Below are 22,577 nucleotides of genomic sequence, written 5' to 3'. Positions count from 1 at the left end.
GGGACAAAGGGTGGGAGGGGGAGCATGGACCTGCCTGGGTTGTTCTCTATTCCACAATTCCCCAACTTCAAAATTTATAGAAACAAGCATCAGAAGAAAGGCTTTTCCTCGGATCAATAGACCGCCAAAGGCTTTGCAAATCAATTCTAACTTCTTCCTTTAACTCAGCTGCAGATAATTAGTCTTGGATTATCATTTCTTTATATATAAGAGACTCAAACCCTGACCAACACATTCCCACAGGAATAGTCCTACCATCATTGACTAATATGGCTGCTGCCAGCCACAGTTAGTCAAGTGTGAAAGTAGTTAACACTACTGAGCTGGACTTTTAATTAGATTATAATTAACTTAAACATGCTTTAACACTCAATTCAACTATTAAAAAACCCTTGGAGACATTTGTGTATACATGTGTGTGTGTATACATGTGTGTGGGGGGTTCTGGTATATAGCTGTGTTTTCTCTACTGTGAATATCATGAAGTGTTGGATACAATTACTTTATTATACTTATACAATTACTTAGATATAAACCAAGTAATTATGATGACAGTTTATGCTTGAGAAATACACACTAGATTACAAATATTAGTTTGGAACAAGGAGAGAAGTGTGGTGGCATTGCCTGTGTTCCTGAGGCTCCAAAGAATAAGTGAATGTATTATCTTACCAAGAAAATAATTTTTATATTGATTAACACCAAAGCACCAAGTAGAACAGGTCTGGGAAGAAAAAAAAAATCAGAAATCAAGAGCTTGGCTTTCAAAAAGTTGCACAACCAGAGGAGACATTGAGTAAGGTGCACACACAAGAGAGCCAAGAGAGAAGCCTAGTCTAAAAATATAGGTCTGGGCTTGGCAAGATGGCTCAGTGAGTAGATTCGCTTGGCACCAAACCTGATGATCTACGTTTGATCCCCAGGACCCAAATCATGGAAGGAGACAGAGTCCTGAAGTTTGCCATTGAATTCCTGCATGCATGTGCACACAAAGATAAATAATTAAAGAAGAAAGAATGCACCGGGAACCCAGTCAGTCAGGATAGCACACACCTGTAACCCTTCCACGGGTAGCCTGGGGTACATAGACTCCTGTCTCAAAAAATAAAACTAGAAATACAGACTTCGAGTTCATTGACATAGTGGGTATCACTACAAACACCACGAGGTCTTCAGGGGGAAAACCAAAAGGAGGCCAACATGTGGCATGAAACAAGGATGTGACCCGTGAAGAGGTTATAGGTCATAGGTGATACAGAGGTTATAGGTCATAGGTGATTCCTAGATGTGTCCATCAGAGTTGCAGGAGGAGACAGGAAAATTGGAGAAGCAGTAGTCAAACAGATGAAGCTAAGAAGCTCCCGAGCGAGCAAGCATTGATTAGGTGTCAACACGCACATCTCAGAAGCTCAGAGAATCCTGAGTGTCAGCGGAATAGAAGCAAAGCCATTATAGCATGCGCCCTGCTGAGACTGAGACCATCAAAGACACAAAGAAGTCACTAAAGCAGCTACAAGAGACAAATTACAATACAAAAGGAGATGGCTAGGGTGGTGAACCCACATTAAAAAAAAAAAAAGCCAAGTGTGGAAGTATGGCAGGAACTGAGACCAGGGATACCTGACTGGTGAGGTCCAGGCCACTGAGGGACCTATGTCAAAAGAAGTAGACAGTGGGACATGGTGGAGTGTTATCAATAATTATATAACCATGGAAAAAATTAGAAGTCTTATACACACATGCAGGATTTAAGTTTGACCTAAAATAGGAAACACTGATATACAAATTCAATAGAAGGCCAGTGACAATTAAAGACTGGAAACGCTGAAGATGAAAATGAATTTGGTTCACATTAGATGTTTCAAGGCTAGTATGGATGCTACTGTGGTTGCATAATAAATATCAGGGACAAGAAAGGGAGGGTAAAGCTTTTGAGTAAGGAAAGAAGACATAGGACCCGGAGTGTATGTGTGTGTGTGTGTGTGTGTGTGTGTGTGTCTGTAAATCAATACAAAAAACAGCTGGAGTACCTAAGGACACAGCTCTTCTTGCCTGAGACTTCACTTCCCATGGCTCATTTACCTATGGTCAACCCTGGTCTAAAAGTATTAAATGGAAAATTCCAGAAATCGGCAGCTCATAACTTTAAATTGCATGGTATTCTAAGTGGCATGATGAAGTCTCGCACAGTCCCACTCCATCCCACCTGAGGCATGAATCATTCCTTTGTCCAGTCCCCACAATACCCGTGAGTCACTCCTTAGCTGTCTCGGGTCTCAGATCAGCTGCTGCAGATCCCAGGAGCTTGCGCTCACGTGACCTGCAGTACAGGAGGAGCGCTGTAAGGGAGATGTAAAGACAGATTTCCTCCACTGTGTGGCAACACCACAGGCTACAGGGGAGGTACAACATGAACGAGCGGATTAGTTCTTCTCATTGCTCTGATGAAGATACCTGATAAAAATGAAGGGTCAGTTCACCTTGGCTCACAGTCTGAGGAGACACAGTCCACCAGACAGGGGTGTCACGGCACGTGCAGCATGAGATGGCTGGTCGCATCGCACTCATAGCGAGGAAGCTGAGAGATGAATCTGATGCTCAGCTCCCTGTCTCCTTTTCCATTCTGGACCCCAGTCCACGGAACAATGCTGCCCACGTTTACAGGGCTCTCCCTGCCTCAGTCAGAACTTTCTGCGAATGCTCTCACAGGCATGCACACCCTCGTAGACACAACCGAAGATGTGTTCAGATGACCTAAAATCCAGTCAAACTGCCAATGAAGGTTAAACCACCACAAATTGACACCCAAACACATCACTGTGAATCATAGCACCCCTTTCCTGATCTTCGAAGGCTCCTGGCTATCTCACAACGTGAATTCTAAATTCACATAAGAGCCCCCACATCTTCACAGTCCCAACATTGGCCAAAGTCCCAAGTCCCTTCTGAGACTCAAGAAGAACTCTACACCACAATGACTAGAATATCAAAGCACAAATTACAGACTTCTAATGTAGAATGGCTCAGAGCAAGCATACCCACTCAAAACAGGTAAGGAGGGGACAGCAGGGGAGATCAGCCAGCCCAGACCCCGGAAGGGTACACTGCACCCTGTAGGTCCATGTTCTGGCATCTGGAGCTTTTGAGTGGCAGAGCTGAAAGGTGAGGACTGCCCAAAACTGTCAGAGCCCAGATGATGCGGTATGAGCCTCAGCCCTGATCTCTCTCTACTCAGGACGGCAGGTACAATGTAACCAGCAGCTTCCTGCTCCTGTGTCCCCACCAGGTTACACTGTATCCTCAGACCATGAACCAAAATAAACTCTTCCTTCCTTCCTTCCTTAAACTGCCTTTTGCTGCCTGTCTTGTCAGAGCAATAAGAAAAGTAACTACACAGGTTCAGTGTTGTCTGAGGCTTCAAGCACCTCAGCAGCTGCCTGACTGGAGCCTCACAGATAAAGGGGATAACTGTATCAGAGCACCCACCCAAGAGAGCACAGGAGGATGGCGAGATAAAATCAAATATATTAATAAGTAGGCACAGTTCACACCTAAACTTGCAGGTTAGGGATAAACAAAACAACTCCAGGCTTTATTGATACCTCCAAATGGTTTCACAAGTGAGATAAAAATATTCTGAGCTCTGGATGGTAAAAGTAAGAGAAAAAGATGAGGCTCCCGAAAAAGGCAAGAAAAACTCTGCCTCATTAAACACAGACTTAGAAACAAATGCATTATTAGAAATTAAGAGGGCCATATGCAAATTAAACTAAAACTCATTTAACATGTGGCTTTGAATATACCACACCAATCCCAGGCTCGCAGCTCATTGAGGAAGAGAACCAGGCACAGGGCTCACTGGCTTGTAGGAGCCAGAGGTGGTGGGTGTGTTTGGTCACAGTGGGGCAGCTGCACCTGTGAACTCACCGGGTATTGATGGACAGCACACAAGATCTGTGCAAGCTCAAGCCAGACAAAATCCCAATAGGGAGAAAGGATGTGGGTATTAAGTCTCACCCCTAGCCAAGTATCTACTTGCAATTGATAGATGCTGAGCGGGGTCAGTTTTCTTGAAGGGTGTATGTGGTCCCTGATGGGTTGACCACACTCCAGTGGAAGGCACAAGAGTATAAGCACAAATTAGACTTGATGGCTTTAAAAATAAGATGTAAAATGTTTTAAAAGAGCACACAAGATTGGGCAGGTAGGGAAAAGAAGAGGGGGGGTCTAGGAGGAGCTGGGGGAGGGGTGGACATGGTCAAAATACATTGTACGAGATTCTCAAAGAACTAATAAAAACCAGAAATAAACAAAATAAATAAAAAGAAATATGCAAAGCTAAGCTGAAAGAACACAAAGTAAAACTAGATGATCTTTATAGACTTCTTCATGACTGATTAATCAAACTGCCAAGATAACAGTAAGACATGGAGCATTCATTTTACTATCACAAAGGACTCGGTGTGAGCTGACAGACTAATAGGTACTTCTGCAACCAATGACTGCCTTTCCAGGACAGCGCTTAAGTCTTAAACTTGTTTTGTTTTCTTTTCTGTTTCTGTTGTTTTTCTAAAAAGAGGGCAACTGTCAAAGGCTTGTTTTATTTTAATGACTGATCCAAGTGAGGCCACAGCCAGGCCACTATGTACAGACACGAGGGAAGCCTTATTTCTTGGTTTCTTCCTCCTTGGACAGAGTCTAGATGAGCTCTTCCTTCTTAGCCTGGAGGCGCTCCTCCCGGGGCTTTCATGCTTCCTTGGTCTTAGACCTGCGAGCCTCAGCCTGGTCAGCCAGGAGCTTCTTGCGGGCCTTGTCTGCCTTCAGTTTGTGGATGTGCTCCATGAGGATCCGCTTGCTTTGAATACCTTCCCCTTGACCTTCAAGTACAGGCTGTGATACATATGGCGGTCAGTCTTCTTAGATTCCCAGAATCTCCTGAGAAGCCAGCGCAGGATCCTCACCCTTCTCACCCAGGTCACCTTCTCAGGCATCCGAGCGTTGGCAGTACCCTTCCTCTTTCCTATGCCCTTATGCCTGCCCTTCTGTCAGGCCAAGCTGTTTTTCCAGCATCGAGCCTGGGAATGGACAGTCACAGGCTTCCCGGGGATCAACCCATCTTTGATCAGCTTCTTGATCTACTGACAGGAGTTAACATTGTCGATTTCATTGGTCTCATTGGGATCCAGCAAGACCTTCTTTTTCCCACAGCAGAGAGCACTAGAGACAAGCCTCTTCTGTGGCCTGAGCATACTCATAGCTGTGGATGCAGCAGTGAAAGTCTTAAACTCTTAAAATGGCCATAAAACAAATGTCAACAGATTTTAAGAACCTGGAATCATGTGGACCCATCCTCTTTGTATTAAAGTAAAAAAGAAAATTAAAGTTCTGTATTTAAAAAGAAAACAACTTCTAAGTCATAAACCAAAGAAGAAAGTATAATTGAAATGTTTAAAATATGTGAACAGAAAAGTAACAAAAAAATCACAAAATATTCGGTTGCAAACACCACTGAATCAATGGTTAGAAACAGAATCTAGATGCACACACAAGATAAAAGGGAAAGTCGATGCTTTTGCCATCTGAAGAGAATTTAAGAGCCTGCTGAGCATGGTGGTGCTTCTAACAAAGTCAGTCCTTAGCAGAGAGAGAAGGATCATCATGAATTCATGGCTAGCCTGGGCTACATAGAAAGACTCTGTCTCAAAATGAAAGAATTAGAAGGAGAAAGGAAGGAAGGGAGGGAATAAGAGAGGGAGGGGATTTTTTAAAAATGAGAACAGAAATTAATAAATAGAATGATGCAGTAGAGAGGAGAAAGGCAAAATTTGGTTCTTTGGTAAATAAAAATAATTTATGCCTTTGGAAAGATGAGGAAGGGCCCCAGGCTGGGGATGGGAAGAGGCACGGGCAGAGTCCCTTCCTGCTACAATCCTCCTTTTCCCAATATCTGAAGGTACCCTGAGTAGAAAGGAGTGCACACAAACAGCAGCTGTATGGAGATGCTAAGCAGAAGGGCAAGCATTGGGTATCTGGAGCTGTGAAAGGGAGGATTCTCACGTGGGAGGCACAGAGACCTCAGGGGAAATTTCCCACTGGACCACAAAGCTAGAAATGCCCTAACCAGCCTCATAAAGACTTCGGTCAAGAATGTAGTTATGGGGGCCATTCTAGCTGTTCTAATTAGAGAGTAGATTAAACCACAGAGGCTGTGCTGTGTATCAGCCCAGTAATCAAAATTCCTCATGATTAGTGTGGCGGTTTGAATAAGAATGCCCCCCCCCCATAAGCTCATGTATTTGAACACCAAGTCTTCAGTTGGTAGCACTGTTTGTGAAAGTTTAGCAGGAAGAAGTATGTCACTTTGAGAGTTGAAAGACACATTCCATTTCCAGTTCACTCTGTCTGCTTCATGTTTGTGGTCCAAGATGTGAGCTCTCAGCTTGCTGCTGTAGCAGCCATGCCTGCCTGCTGCCCTGCCTCGGCAGGGATGGAGCCATAAGCCCAAACAAACCCTTTTTTCTATTAAGTTGCCCTGGACATAGTGTTTTATCACAGCAGTTTTTTAAAAAGTAGCAAATACAATTTGTAACTTATTTTTCAAAGGAAACAAAACAATGGAAGCGCACTTGTGTAACAAGAAAGCAAATAGCAGGTGCCATGTTTCCTGAGGTTAAAGGGACACAGTGAAATGAAACTGGACATGGTGGGTCAAGACAAACAGAGTTTGAAGACACATGTTCGCACAGATCTAGCTACATAATTGCTACTTTTCTCATCCTGTAACCAACTCACCTGACCCGAAGGAATCTAAGATAGAAGTTTAAAGGAATACAGTCAGAAGCAGTGGCAGAAGTGAGGAGCTGCAGGTCACATGACATCTGCAGTCAAGAAGCAGGTGATGTCAAGTGATGAATGCTGCTCTTTAGCTCACTGTCTTCTCTTGGTTGAGTCTAGGAGCTAGCCCACGGATGCCATCACCCTCATTTAAAGTGTGTCTAACATAATATAGAAACTCTGTATGCTCAGAGTTCGTTTCTATGGTTATTCTCAATTCCATCCAGTTGAGAGGATCACAGTCTATGATCAGAAAGGAACAGTAAAGAGGCTTTGGTTGCTTTTCCTTCCGACTCTGAAACACAACCCCAGCTTCTGGCTTCCGGCTTCCCAGCTTACAAGACAACCCTGAATTCCTAACAAAAAGAAGTCTGAGAGCAGCTCACAGCTATCTGAGCTGCTCGGACCCAGTCAAAGAGCCACTGCTGAAGGACTTTGACAAACAGCCAGGGCAGATCCCAAGGCCAAGGGCTCCTCTGGCCTCCAGACACCTGTCCTTCCCCAAAGGTCCGCTCAATGAGACTAAATTATCAGACCACAACACGGCTATGCTCATGGAAGCCGGAGAGCCCACATCTGTCTCCTCAATGACAGAACATTGCAAATCGAAGCCACAAAGTGGCATTCATTCCATAGGGTTTTTCTTATCTTCAGTGAGTGAGACATATAAATATACACACAAACTAACTCTAATTATATAGGAAGAATAACAGTTAAGATAAAAATACATAAGCAAGGACTAAGAGATAGTTCAGAGAGCAAAATACTTGCCACATAATCATACAGACTCAACTTCATGATCTCCAGGATGTCAAAAAAGTCACACAATGGCACATATATAACCCATACAACAGCACATGTATAACCCACGTACTAGGGAAGTGGGCACAGTCAGATCCTTGGAGTTCACTGACCAGCCAGCCTAGCAGAAGTAGAGTTGAGGAAGACCCTTAATATTGCACACACACATACACACACACACACACACACACACACACACACACATTTGAATACACAGCTTCATAAAGCACTCTTGACTCTCCTTATAGGAATGTAAGGAATTCATTCTTAGGTAGGAAGCAGGTACAATCTCTTTGTGAAGGACCTGGACACCTCCATGCCATTGACCTTCCTAACCTTCAAACTGTATTGTGCTGTTCTGGTCTCCCCACTGCCTGCAACTGAGCAGAAACCCTACCATGTAACAGCTTTAATGGCACCATTGCATCAACTGTGGTCCTCGAGGGCAAGAACCAATTGCTCGATGTTGGACTCTGTACCCTGGGTCAGGTGACAAAGGGTGAAGCTTGGGGGAGCTGCTTCCCTGAGTATCCTTATGTGCAGCTCCATGCCCCTCTCCACACACACAATCTGCCCCCACTGAAGGTTCTGCCAAGCTCCTGGCCAATTAACAAACACCCATTCTCCCAAGCAGATAAGCACTCATGGAATGGTTAGCCAATAGAAAGGATGCTTAGGCAGGCAAGCACCTGCTACTTTTAAAACAACAGAATGGGGACAAAAATGTAAGCGGACAGCTCATTAATGAGTGTTTCCATGTGATGATACCTCTCGGGCCAGGAAGGTTCCCAGCCAGTGGGGTTTGAAAGCGAAGCTTTTTCAACCCTGCATCCATCTGGACGAAAATCAAAAGTCTGCTGGACAAAGAGTGCAGCACTTTTAGAAGCGACTGCTGAGTTAGGGCGGGCTTTAACTTCCTCCCTTCTCTGCTCACCGGTAGGTAGTCCTATATAACGCATGTGTCTCATCTTCATAAATTAAATCATGTCGATCTCAAATCCCACATCACCTACGACGTATCCTATCTGGACAGTCCTGCCTCCGGCCTGCTCTTCATGACTCCCAATCAACTGATGCTCTTTGGAATGGGTCAGGCACTGTTTGGGGTTCTGCATATTTATCAACTCTTGTAAAGTTACCTGCCAATACTATCCACTGAGCTCACAGAGATCCACCTGCCTCTGCCCCCCGAGGGCCAGGATTAAAGATGTGCGCCCCTGAAACCTTGATCCAATTGAAGAATCAACTCAGTAGGAACAGAATGGAAGGAAACGTGGGTTTCTGAAAGTGGGGGCCACTCTGTGGGTGGGGTGCCCAAAAACACATTCAATAGTAAGTACATAATTTTATCCTTGAAAAAAGAAATATGTGATTTTTCATACTGTAATCTCTGGATGTCATATCAAAATTAATTAATAGTGTCTAGTTCAACTTTAGGAGCTTAAGAAAGGTATAAGAAAGGAACCTGGTAAAAGTAAACAAAGAATAATTTTTAAAAACCAAGTCAGATGCTCATTGAAAGTGTCACATTTCATAGCCTGCTAAAGCTCTACTCAGAAGCAGTCTCTTTATTCTTTGTAGATCTCTGAACACATCATTGTAGATCAAAGACAGGGCCACAAACTTGTGGGTGACCTATTAATACAGTTGCTCTATTATGCTGGAGGTCCAAAATGTTATAAATAACTATAAAGCCCAAAGAAACAATATCAACATTATGTGTGGCGTGTTTGGCTTTCTACAAAAATATTCAGAAAAATCTATAAACCAACAAAAACGCTAGGAAAGAAACATACACCGTGTGATGGCTAGTCTTCGTTGTCAGCTTGCCAGGGTATGGAGGTTAGTCTCCATGGTCAGATTGTCAGGGCTTAGCACCACCCAGAAAACACACATCTGGGGTGCCTGAGAGGGAGTTTCTAGCCTGGGTTAGCTGAGGTGGAAGATACACTCTAAATGTGGGTAGCACCATCCCATGTGTGGCCCAGAGTGAATAGATTAAAAAAAAAAATGGGATCTGGATAGCCGAACCCCTCCCACTCTGCTTCCTGATGCAAATGCCCTGGGACCAGCTGCTTCATCTCCTGCCACCAAGACAGACTGCACCTCCAAGCCATGATTGGTATAAGTTGTTTTTGCCCAGTATTTTTGTCACAGCGCAAGAAAACCAACTAGTACACAAACTGGCTTCTATACATTGGCCATAACCAATTAACTAATGTAATTATCTGCAAAAAGATCCCACTGGAAAGAACAGTAAAGCCAGTGAGTTGCTGGGGAATGGCCGACTAAGGTGCGCTGTGCACACAGGACAGAATACACCATTACAGAGGCAGGCACCGATGATTCTGCGACACAGGAAAACTTCAAAACCATAACTAAGTGAAAGAAGTCAGAAGCAAGGTGGCATTTATTGTATCGCCGGACGAGCCTAGGTAGGAGAAACCGAGGGTGGGCAAGTGCACAGGCTGGCACGGTGCTGGTTTGCTGCTACACCCTGGGTTTACTTCGAACTCTGAATTATAAGTGTTAACTGAGTGAATTGTGCCGAGTGTGAATTATACCTCCATGCGGATGTTAATTTTAAAATGATATAAACAACTCTAAAGCATCCAATACAAGTCCCTAGAGCTTCCTGGAGAATGTTACAAAGCTTCATTACCATCTAAAAGGTACGTTTGTTGAGGGATACCATCCATGAGTAAGACATGCCAACTGAAAAAAAGGATGGACAGTGTCCTTTCTGTAAACTACAGATTAAGGTAAACTATGGTAGGACTTGGGGTGGGGGCAGGAGGGGTCGGGGGAGGGTAGAGCAGAAGAGCTTAAAATTCATATTCAAGCCTAAAGAGTCTGGAGTGGATATGAAAGTTTTGAAGAACAAGTCTTAGGATGATTTATTCCAAAGTTTTGGTAACTAAGTAAACTGGTATTGACCCAGGAATCACGAGAAAACGGGGCAGAACAGAGTCAAGAGACAGAGCCAAAAGAAAAGTGAACCAAAATCAGTATCTGGCTGAGACAGCAACAGATAAATGAGAAAATAACAAATTACTCATTCCGTGATAACAAGATAGATGGTTTCCATTACAGAAAGCCGTCAGACCTCTGCCTCAGACGACACATAAATATAAACATCAGCGAAGTCTCACTGAAGAATTGAATAGGCTGTGGACTCCCACAAAGGCTGTATCCTAGGGCAGACAGCGGTTGAGCCAATTCTGGTACAGCTGGCCTGGTGGGATCAGCTATGAGAGGGAAGGCCCTTCTTATGACGACTGCAAGCGCCTCTGAGGTCACAGGTGATGGACAAGCATTCCATTGTCTCGATCACTGTTATTATTAAATTATCATTATTAGTCTGACCTGGGCCCAGAAGAGGAGTCTGAGAGTGAGTGGACCAAGACATATGGTTCAGAGGTGAAAAGCCCTGCAGTGAGAAAGGACAGAAGGCAGAGAGAAAAATAAAATAATCTTTCAGGGGTGTATACGGTGTCAGCACTTCCAGGGCAGTCACTAAGATTAATCAAACCTAAACCAGCCACCGTGGAAGACAGGAGAAATAGGAACTCTCAACATGGTGTAGTGGAAAGAGGAGAGTCACAAAAGCCTGAGACTGTAATCTACAAACCCCACTGGACAAAACCCCACAGAGAGGCCGGTCAAGTACTATTCAGTCTGGGAATGCAGACACTAGACACTCACATATGACCACAAGATTTATCAAGGACATTTACGGCAAACGGTAGAGATCCCTTATTGTCCACCAATGGGTAATGTTTAAACCCAGGTGAATTAAAGATGAATCACAAAGGCCTAAGTTCAAATCCCCAGAAGCCATATAAAGATTCAGGCACCGCAGCAAACATCTGTAACTCCTGCTGCACTACAGTGAGCTGGGTAGTGGCAGTGAGCAGCACCCAGAAGGTCACGTGCCAGCTTGCCTGTCGAAGGCAGCTGTAAACAAAAAAAGACTCTGCTTCGACCAAGGTGAAGTGTGAAGACCAACGTTAAAGGGTGTCTCCTGACTTCCACACACATGCTTGGTATGAGCAGGCATGCAAACAGATCTCTCTCTCTCTCTCTCTCTCTCTCTCTCTCTCACACAAAATCATACATACAAACCCACACATTATATATACATACATATACATATACATACACACACACACACAAATACATAAGTCATATATACACACACAAAGTATTTTTTCTTTTTGTTGTTGTTGTTTTATAAGAATGGACAAAACTACTGTGGTGATTTGAATTAGAAATGCCACCCACAGGCTCAAGTATTTAAACACTTGGTCCCCAGTTGGTGGCGCTGTTTGGGAAGGTTATAGAACCTTTAGGGCATGGAACCTTGCAAGAGAAAGGAGGTCACTGGGGGCGGGCTTTGAAGGTTTGGAGCTTAGCCTTGCTTCCTCTTCACTCTCTTGGCTTCCTGTATGATGAAATGTGATCAGTCAGCTTCCTACGGCCATGCCTTTCCCAGTATTAGAGACTCACTCCCTTTTTGGAACATTAAACCAAAATAAACTCCTTGCCCCATAAATAGCTTTTGGTAATGGTGTTTTATCACAGCATTAAAGCTAACTAATAAATCTATATTGGTCAATGAACATCAACACATCTTTAGAGGTTAAATAATAATAATAATAATAATAATAATAATGATGATAATAATACAGAACCAGGTAAGACAGTCTTCCATGACAACTGAATTTTAACACAAAGAGGAAGCAGCTTCTGAAAGGCACACACTTGGTCTCAATGTGGCAGGTGGCATGAATTTAATTCCAAGTCCTCAAACATCCCTGGTGGACCTCCCCCCACCCCATGCTCAGGAAGAGTTTTCTATCTCTGGCTTCTAAGTTCAAGTAACAGATGCCAAGGAGGACACAGAGTGGCAGGAAGCTCTCACCGCCCGCCCAGTAGGAGGATGCAGCCATCTGGGGAAGCTGCCTTGGAGACTCAGCCCCTGACCTTCACCTTGACTCAAATAGCATGTGAACTTGGAAAGAGCACTGAACTTTTGTTGTTTTGTTTTGATTTTTTAAGATTTATTTACTTATTTATTTATTACATGTAAGTACACTGTAGCTGTCATCCAGAAGAGGGTGTCAGATCTCATTACAGATGGTTTTGAGCCACCATGTGGTTGCTGGGATTTGAACTCAGGACCTTTGGAAGAGCAGTCAGTGCCCTTAACCACTGAGCCATCTCTCCAGCCCTGAACTTTTGTTTTTAAAAGGTTTATTTATATGTAGTTGTCATCAGACACACCAGAAGAGGGCATCAGATCCCATTACAGATGGTTGTGAGTAATCATGTGGTTGCCGGGAATTGAACTTCAGGACCTTCAGAAGAACAACCAGTGGTCTTAACTGCGGAGACATCTCTCCAGCCCAATACTGAACTTCTGAAGTCCAGACTTGTCTATAACTAGAAAGGCCATCATTCTCAGACCTGGAAAGAGGAAGGCACTGTACAGTACCCAGTGCACCCAAGCACTGCCCATTCTCACCTCCACGTGCTACATCTTCAATGTCAACTGCACCTCATTTGGAAACACGGGAGACACAGCTCTGGCCTGTCTGTCGAGGGTGTTTCCAGAGACATTTAACTGAAGAAGAAAAAGCGAACCTGAAAGTGAGTGACACTGTACCATGAACTGGGGTCCCAAGAAAACTGGGTGGGGCACCAGCATCATCTTTCCACTTCCTGATGTGGATGCAGATGTGAGATCAGCAACTGTGCTGGCTGGTTTTGTGTGTCAGCTTGACACAGGCTGGAGTTATCATAGAGACAGGAGCTTCAGTTGAGGAAATGCCTCCATGAGATCCAGCTGTAAGGCATTTTCTCAATTAGTGATCAAGGGTGGGAGGGCCCATTGTGGGTGGGACCATCCCTGGGTTGGTAGTCTTGGGTTCTATAAAGAAGCAAGCTGAGCAAGCCAGGGGAAGCAAGCCAGTAAGTAACACCCCTCCATGGCCTCTGCATCAGTCCTGCTTCCTGACCTGCTTGAGTTCCAGTCCTGACTTCCTTTGGTGATGAACAGCAATGTGGAAAATGTAAGCTGAATAAACCCTTTCCTTCCCAACTTGCTTTTGGTCATGATGTTTGTGCAGGAGTAGAAACCCTCACTAAGACAGCAACCTTACATCCGTGATCCCGCAGCCATACCTACCCAGTCATGACAGCGAGCGTCCTGGGACTGTGAGCAAAACAAATCCTTCCTTCCGTAATTGCTCTCAGAAGGAGTTTTGTCACAGTGGTGAGAAAGAATACAGTCACCAAAAGAACACAGCACTCCAAACAGCCTCTGATGACTTGACAACACTCATCGGCACAGGCATCTACAGGGGGCTGCCTCACTTAGCCTTCTCCACGCCAGATCCCACATCCTCACCTCCTCCTCCTCCTGATTTGAACTCTCCCTGCAAGATGCTGAACGTATCCCAGTAACCTATCCATTCCTTAAAACTCACCATAGATAGTGCTCTGTGAAAGAAGCCATTTGGCCTTATGAAAGAGAACCTTCAAACTGTTGGGGGATTCTAGGTTGATATATAACACACATACCTAGCCAAGCTTTCTTTAATACCCCAAGGATGTGCCACCATAGTTCCACAGGACTGAGGAAAAGGCAGCATTGGCCCAGATCACAAAACAGCTCCCAAACCCCAGATGGAGTCTATCCATGGACTTAGTAGTAGGGACCAAAAGGGGCCTTCCGATCAGAGAGCAGAAAACATTATTTATGAACATTATTTGTTTCTGGAGATCCTGGGCTGTTGGATTTTATCCCTGTCGTGATGGTGGGTGTCTGGGTTCTCCAGCTAACATGTGGCCACTATGAGGCAACAGCCCCAACAGGTCGTAGATGAGTTGAAATGTTATGATTCCATCCAACTTTTGACTTTGAGGAATTAGAAATAAAGCCATTCATATTTTTCATTTATATCACACCACTTAAGATGAGAGAGAGATACAGGGAGTAAACTGAACCCCACTGCTATACCCGGGGTCTCCCATCACCCCAATCAAAGAACACTGATCATTCGTGGATGGGGGACAGCCAACCCAGAGCCTAAGATGAGACTTTTTCTACTAGTTGTCTGCCGTAGATAAAGGACTCTTGGTTTGAGCTCGATAAAAAGGAAGGTTTAAAAAAAAATTAAGCCAGAGATGGCTCACACCATTAATACCAGTACTCCAGAGTCTGAGGCAGGGGAACACCACAGGTTTGAGTTCAGCCTGGACTATGTAGAGAATCCCATGAACCCTGAGCTATAGGTAAGACACTGTCTTAAAGGACATAGAACTAGGAAGCTCTTATTTCAGCTTGATAGGCAAATGATGGGATAAAGATGAAGTGAATGTTGCCTGGCCAAACTAAACAAGGTGATAGCTGCCTCTGGGGCTGCTGCCTTTCATGAGTTACAGGGAAACTACGAAGCTTTTTGTTCTTAGTCTGGACACCAGATACACAGGTGTGGCTTGTCTATTAAAATCCATCAAATATACACTCTAAATATTTACTCACTTTATTTTGTTTTATCTGTGTATACATGCCTGGGTGTATATATGTGTGCCATGTGTGTTCTGTGCCTGCAGAGGTCAAAATAGGATGTCAGATTCCCTGGAACTGGAGTTACAGATGGTTATTTGCCAACACACAGGTGCTGAGAATCGAACCCAGGTCCTCTGCAAGAGCAGCCAGTGATCTTAACTGCTGAGCTGTCTGTCCAGCCCTAAATATACACTTTTGAGCTATAAAACTTTTTGTAATTATACTTTAATAACATGTTAAGACAAATTGACCAAGGGCTGAAGACCTTGAGTTCTGCTTTCCCTGAATACCAACTCACTGTCATGTTTTCTTACCCCACTCCCCCACCTCACCACCACCTCACCACCACCTCACCACCACCCCACCCCACCCCGGACATGATCTACAAGACTGCTAGTTTAACACCAGATGTGGCTAGCAGGACATTTTCCCAAACTCGAGTGAATTCCATCCTTCCCTCTCCCACACAGAAAGATAAAATCCAGATCTCAAAAGACTCCTGCCACAGACATCATCTTCAGAGAGACATACATGCTTGACTATATATACACACACATGCCCAGAAACAACCATACACCACGAGGGGGGAGGAGGAGGGGAGGCAATTTCTCCTTAGACCTCCAGAGAGTCCCCAGCTAAAGAGACACAACTTCTAGTTCAGAGGCACCCCCTCCATAGGTGGGGGGAAGATCAGGAAAACAGCTACCCACTGGATTCCAATCTGAAGATGGAAAGCAGTCTTCAAAGCTTTACCAAAACTAAATATCTCTAGAAAAAGATATTTAGATCTGCAAACAGGGTCCTGATGTTGCTGTCAAATCCTTGAAATCACCTCATTTCCATACCACTCCTCCCGAAAGATCCCTTACAACATCTTCCCTCTACCTGGTACCACAACCCCAGCGCTTTTTCACACCGTACCCCGGGAGCCCCAGGAGCGGGGAGGTGGGGGGGAGAGAAAGAAAGAAAGAAATAAAAAAAAAAACGCCTGTCAATTATCCCAGGACTATGTGTAACAGTGTCATCACTGAGTATCAAAACTGCAGCTGGAGGTCAGAGGGTGAGAAGGACATGTGGGAACAGGGAAATGGCAGGGCAGGAGGAACAATCTCTCTCCCGTCCCTGGGAAAGTCTCAAGATAATAAACAAAATGTATATTATAGGTAAGGGGTGGGGCGGATAGAAATGTAGTCCATTTTCAAGGAATTTTAGCGGATGGGAGAGATCTTCAGAGAAAGCTGCTTTTCGGTGTGTCAGCTCCCTCCCTTTGGTGTGTCTTGGAAGAGTGGCTGGGACACACGTCCTGAGGACAAGGTTTATTTGGGAGACCAGAAGCCAAACACAGTCTATGTAAGCCCTGGCGCTTAGCAGAGTCCTCGACTCCACACTCTGCAGAAACATCAGTCAATTGAGTGACTAGAAGAGGATGGAACCTCGGATGCGGCAACTGTGAGCGTTCCCACCACACAAATGCTCCACAGCACGCTCACACGGAAGACAGCCAGACGTTAACCACCCCCCCACCCCCCGAAACCGCTATTGAGACCCTGCGGATGAGCTCGAAACCTCAACAAGTCTCCTGTCTTTGAAGATAGGAGGAACCGAGAAAGAGAGCAGGACGAAGGAACACCTCGCCCAGTGCCTGCCTCACCAGCGCACCTCTCCTCCTCAGGCAACCCGGGGCTGAGCCCAGACGCAGTCTGCCTTGGGGGTTAACGCTGTGCCCTGGCCATGACCTTCGGCGAGTACCTAATTAGCCCCATTTTACAAACATTAAGAGTCTAAAAGAGTCACGTGGTCCATGCTGGCCAGCTGCCGGGTGCGCACCGGGTGGTTTGAGGCGCCCGCCGGTGCGCGGATCCCTTAGCAAGGTGCGCGGCGCACCGCATCCCGAGCGCTACGTGGCCATCGGGGAAACGCAGGGGTCAGCTCCCGCCCCCGTAGCCACGGAAAGAGGCGGATCTGACTCTGTCGAGGCTAAGTCCAAGACCCCACCGTCCCCTCCGCACAGGCAGGCTGGCCATGTCCCGCAGCCCTGGCCCCAGACGCGCACCAGGTGCGGGGGACCGCGCGCGCGACATCTTCAGACACCCACCCCAAAAGTTGCGGCAACGTGGCAGGGAAGCATGGCATCGAGCTGCGGGCGCGGAGGGGAGAGCTGGAGGACTCACCCGGGGTGGCCGGCCTGGAGTGGGTCCGCGGCGGAGCTCATGGATGGCGGCCAGGCTCACAGCCACCGCGCCTCGGATGGCCCCGGGTCACCTGCCGCAGCCTGCGTCCAGCGCGCGATCCCGAGGCTGCAGATCGCCGGTGCGCCCGAGCTGGGGCCGCAGTCACAGCGGGAGCCGGGCAGCGCGGGCAGGACGAGGGCGCGCGGCGCGAGGGAGGCGCCCGCTCCAGGCTCCCAGCCAGCGCCAGCCCAAGCCACTGCGGCCGCCGCCACCTGCGGGCCCCGCTGACCGCCAATCACAGGCGCCCGGGGCGGCGGCGCGTGCGGAGGCGGGGCGGGGGCGCGTGCGGGGCGGCTGGCGGGAGCGGCGGCGACACCAGCGCGCCTGCGCCGGGACACCGGCCGCCTACCCCGCGGGTTCCTCGCGAGCTCCCCGGGTGCGCGGGTGGCACGCGCCGGGAGGGGCGGGGCGCATAGGGAAGAGGCGGGGCTGGGGCTGCGCGCACCCGGGTCGTTGCGGGCTGCGGCGCAGTGCGGTGCGGGGGTCGCGATCGTGAGCACCCCTACTCAACCAGCCCTAGCTTCAGGTCATCCCTAGTATTGAAGTCAGGCTCTGCATCCTTGGAGACCCGCCCGCTTGAAGGATGGGTCACCGCAACCTGGGCCTTCTTAGTCCTAGGAACAGCGCGACCTGCTGGCTCCAGCCTCACCAAAGACTCGTGGCCCGCCTGCATCAACATCTTTCACTTCACTGCCCCCCACCCCAAGGTATTTTTAAGGCACCGTTGTGATTCCGGTCTGGATTACGTTCTTCTCCAGGGAATTTACTGAGCTAGCCACGCTCGCTCATTCAACACACACTGACTACCTCGCACTTGGCTCAGGGGGTTCTAATCCTGTGTGCGCCCCCATAACCGCTGCACCTCTGGGATAGTGAGTCCTGGAATACTGCCAGTGAGGAGTGCTCTGGGGCGCGTGCTTGCAGTCCATGGTCCCCAAAGGATGACAAGGAGTTGAGATTGTCCTGCAATCTAGGGCCGCACTTGCTCATCCAGCAAGCCCAGGGCCCCGGATATTGAGACCAACTACTTAAGCCTCAGCAGCGTCGACTGGGGAACACCTGTCAGTGTCAACTGCCTGGCAGCAGCGACTCCGTCAGAATAAAGCTTCTATAGCGCTACGGCGGTGATTTCAAAATCTAAATCTCAGTTCTAAATCTCATAGGTCAATGAGCTGAGGTCGTGTCCTATGTAAATGCATGCAAGGTAGATGGGGGGGGGGGGAAGCGCCTTTGCGGAGCAACGAGGGAGGAAAATTAAGAACGTGTAAGGCATTAAATTGGTTTCTCTAAAGAAACGGTTTCCTCCCTTGAGGGATTTTTAAACTGCTAAAATGAAAGAAAGCTTATTTTGTGTACATTTTACTTATTTTCCGTTCTAAATCTGTTTATGTAGGCCCGGTTAGTATCCACACAGTCCAACATTCAACCGTTCACAAGACTCCCTCCTACCTTTGTCTGCCAGTGTCTCAGCTCCTGCCACTGAGCACAACCAAAGTGTGCTCTCTCTGGGGGAAAGCTATGTGTTATGATTGTGATGATCAATTGCAACTGTCAACTTGAGACAAACTAGAACCACCTACGAGGTGGTCCTCTGGGCATTCCACCGCAGGATTATCTTGATTATGGGGAGACCCGTCAGCTGTGGGCGGCACCATCCCCTAGGCTGGAATTACAAGATTCCAGGACTGAGTTCAGTCTTCTGTTTCCCAGAGTGCATGTTACATCACCCAACAAAATCCCCCTGCCCTGGGCTGGAGAGATGGCTCATGAGTTAATAGCACGGTCTGCTCTTTCAGAGGACCAGAGTTTGAGTCCCAGCACCCACATGTCAGATCACAACTATCTGTAACTCCAATTCCAGGGAATCCGAAGCCTTCTGACCACATGAAGAAGGCGTGCAAATAGCAGGCAGACCTATATACAGGCAAAATACTCATAAAATAAAAATAAAATACCTATGTACTTCTTGAACAAATCCAGTCTGTACGCACTGTAAAGGCTGCAATGATTTTTAAATATTTATTGTATGTGTTCATGGGCATTCAGATGCCAAGGCATGCACGTGGAAGTGTGAGGTTTTGAATGAAAGTGGCCCCCATAGGCTCATAGGGAGTGGCACTATTAGGAGCAGTGACCATGAAGTAGGTATGCCCTTGTTGGAGGTGTGTCCCTGGAGGTGGGCTTTGAGGTTTCTGAAGCCCAAGCCAGGCCCAGTGTCACTCTCTTTTCCCGTTGCCTGTGGATCCAGATGCAGAGCTCTCGGCTACCTCTCCAGCACCATGTCTGCCTGCACACCACCATGCTTCCTGCCACTACAGTAATGGACTAAACCTTTGAACCTGTAAGCCAGCCCTAGTTAGATGTTTTCTTTTGTAAGAGCACCCATGGGTATGGTGTCTTATCCAGCAATAGAAACCCTAAGGAACTAGACAACATTTGAGAGTTGGTTCTTGTCTTAGTCAGGGTTTCTATTCTTGCACAAACATCATGACCAAGAAACAAGTTGGGGAGGAAAGGGTTAATAAGCTTACACTTCCACATTGCTGTTCATCACCAAAGGAAGTCAGGACTGGAACTCAAGCAGGTCAGGAAGCAGAAGCTGATGCAGAGGCCATGGAGGGATGTTACTTACCGGCTTGCTTCCCTTGGCTTGCTCAGCTTGCTTTCTTATAGAACCCAGGATCACCAATCCAGGTGTGACACCACCCACAATGGGCCCTCCCACCCCTGATCACTAATTGAGAAAATGCCTTACAGCTGGATCTCATGGAGGCATTTCCCCAAGGGAGGCTCCTTTCTCTGTGATAACTTCAGCTTGTGTTAAGTTGACACACAAAACCAGCCAGCACAGTTCTCTTCTTACAGCATGTGCAAAGATTAAATGCTAGGTCACCAGGTACCCTTTATCACTGAGCCATCTCAAGGAACAAAGACTGGGGTATTCCAACAGTTTGTAAGCCAAGAAGATGAGATGGGCAGGGTGGTGAAAACCAGCCAGTGTTTACCTCTTGCACCTGCCCCCTTACTGGGGATTCACACCCCCTTGCTGGGGAGCCACGCCCCCTTGCTGGCCAACAGGGAGCCACTTTACCTCTCAGGGGGCCTTTGCAAATTCTCTGACCTCTAGGAACACACATTCACACATACACACATTTACATACATATACACACATATTCACACTCACACACATATACACACAATCACACACTCTCACACAAATTCACACATACATACTTATATATACATTTACACACACATAAACATATTCACACATACACATATTCATACACACTCACACACACATATTTATACACACACAAATATTCATACACATACCCATACACTCACCCATTCACACACTCACACAATACACACATATACACACATTGACACACTTGTACACACATATTCACACTCATACACATATATACACATACTCACACACATACACACGCTCACACATAACACACATATTCACATTCACACACACATATCAACAAACACATATTCACACACATACACACACTCTCTCTAGAATCTAGGAGTCACATATGAGAGATAATATACATCATTTCTCTTTCTCTGCTCTGGTTAACCTCACATGATATTTTCCAGAGCCATCCATTTTCCCATGAATTTCATAATTTCATTTCCTTCTCTGATGAGTAGAGCCCCATGGTATTTTTACACCACATTTTTATTACCCATGCATCTGTTGATGGACAGGTAAGGCAGCTCGATCTCTTTGCTGTTGTGAATAGATCAGCAAGGAGTGTGGATGGATGAATGGTAGTTTCTGAAGTAGAATAGCATGTCCAGAAGTGTTAGAGAGATTCATTTTCATTCGGCTTCCACAGCTGGATCCCAATCCCGCAAGGTAGCTTTGGGAGTGTAGACTGTCACGGGCTGCTTCCTAACGGTGGGGGTTGGGCTCAGAGGTTGTTTAACATGGTGCTAGTCTTTGCGAAGCTGGTTTGGCATATAACTGTCCCATGCAACTCTCAGGGTCTAAGTCCTATCCCTTACCTAAGGATTTTGAGAGACAGGCAGAATTGCTAAAGGATTTTAGCAAGATGCCGAGTAGGAAGAAGTGAAGCACCAAAACCAGAAGCTCACGGGGCAGAGGGGGTCCTGCCCCCTCCCATGGCCCTCCATCATGTGAAGAGACCTGCTCTGATTCCTCACCAGAGATAATACTGATTTTTTAGAATGTGTTTCTGAAAGGTTCAGCATCTTGAAGATAGCTTGAGTGACCAGGAGCATGGCAAACAAAACAAAACAAAACAAAACAAAACAAAAACGTCCTAAACTCTGACTTCTGTCTTCCTTTCATCCTGAGCTGTCATCCAGCAAAATCCCGCCAAACTCAAGTAAGATTCATTCCTCCTGGGACTGGAGAGAGAGTCCCATAGCACCTGCTGTTCTCACTAAGGACCTGTGTTTTTGTCTCTAGCAATTCCACCAGGAAGCTCACAACCATTTATAACCCCAGTTCTCAGGGATATAGCTCCCTCTTCTGTCTTTTGTGGGTACCTGTATACATGTGGCATGCATACAAACACATAAGTAAGAAAAGTTCTAAGCCTTAATTTTAAAAACAAACAAACAACACTGATCCGGTCTCTGCCTCTCAAGACTAGAGGAGATCAGAGAGATCCATCTTGACCAGTGGATGGGTCTAATGGAGTCTTCTTCTGTGAAGAAGAGCTGTTTGACATTTGAGCACGCAGGGAACTGTACCCCGTCTTCTTTTAAAATGAAACTCAGACAATCCATTTTTCGGAAGATTGATGCGTTTGTACTGGCTGGAGAAGGATGTGTCCCAGGAGGTTCTGGGTAGAATTAAAAGAGCATCAATCACAAGACTAGTGTGCTGGTCTGAGCGCACCCCATCCTGGATGTGCGACCTGGGACATGTCCTTTAACCTAGCCAAATCCTAGGTTCTCCGAATATAAAATACTGTGTCATCTTCTCTACTGCCCTGGAAATTTTCTAAGTAATTGATACATTGCATATGAAATTGTTTTGTGCATAACAAGATTTAGCATATGTTAGTTATGAAAAATTATCATTTGTAACCTGGAGAAAGTGAATTTACAAATAATGTTACTATGCTATTTTTGGCCTTTCCTA

At 46.2% G+C, this 22,577-nt stretch overlaps 1 protein-coding gene and 1 pseudogene across 3 annotated transcripts in view; both read right to left on the bottom strand.

Annotated features, from left to right (window-relative positions):
* Myrip (myosin VIIA and Rab interacting protein) overlaps nt 1-18,063 on the bottom strand; it is a 172,582-nt gene extending 154,519 nt beyond the window's left edge. Inside the window, exon 1 of one of the 3 annotated variants that reach the window (XM_006512128.4) lies at nt 17,383-18,063. The gene's annotated coding sequence lies outside the window, so the exon portion shown is untranslated. Of the gene's footprint in view, nt 1-17,306 lie in introns of all 3 variants that reach the window. The other 2 variants (XM_006512125.3, NM_144557.5) reach the window with 2 other exon arrangements.
* On the bottom strand, nt 4,570-5,278 carry Gm15566 (predicted gene 15566; annotated as a pseudogene).
* Nucleotides 18,064-22,577: the final 4,514 nt, after the last annotated feature.

The sequence above is a fragment of the Mus musculus genome, chromosome 9 (genome assembly GCF_000001635.26).
Source record: "Mus musculus strain C57BL/6J chromosome 9, GRCm38.p6 C57BL/6J".
Taxonomy (NCBI): Eukaryota; Metazoa; Chordata; class Mammalia; order Rodentia; family Muridae; genus Mus; species Mus musculus.
The sequence above is the reverse complement of the archived record's forward strand: the minus strand, read 5'-3'. Positions and strand labels throughout refer to the sequence as shown.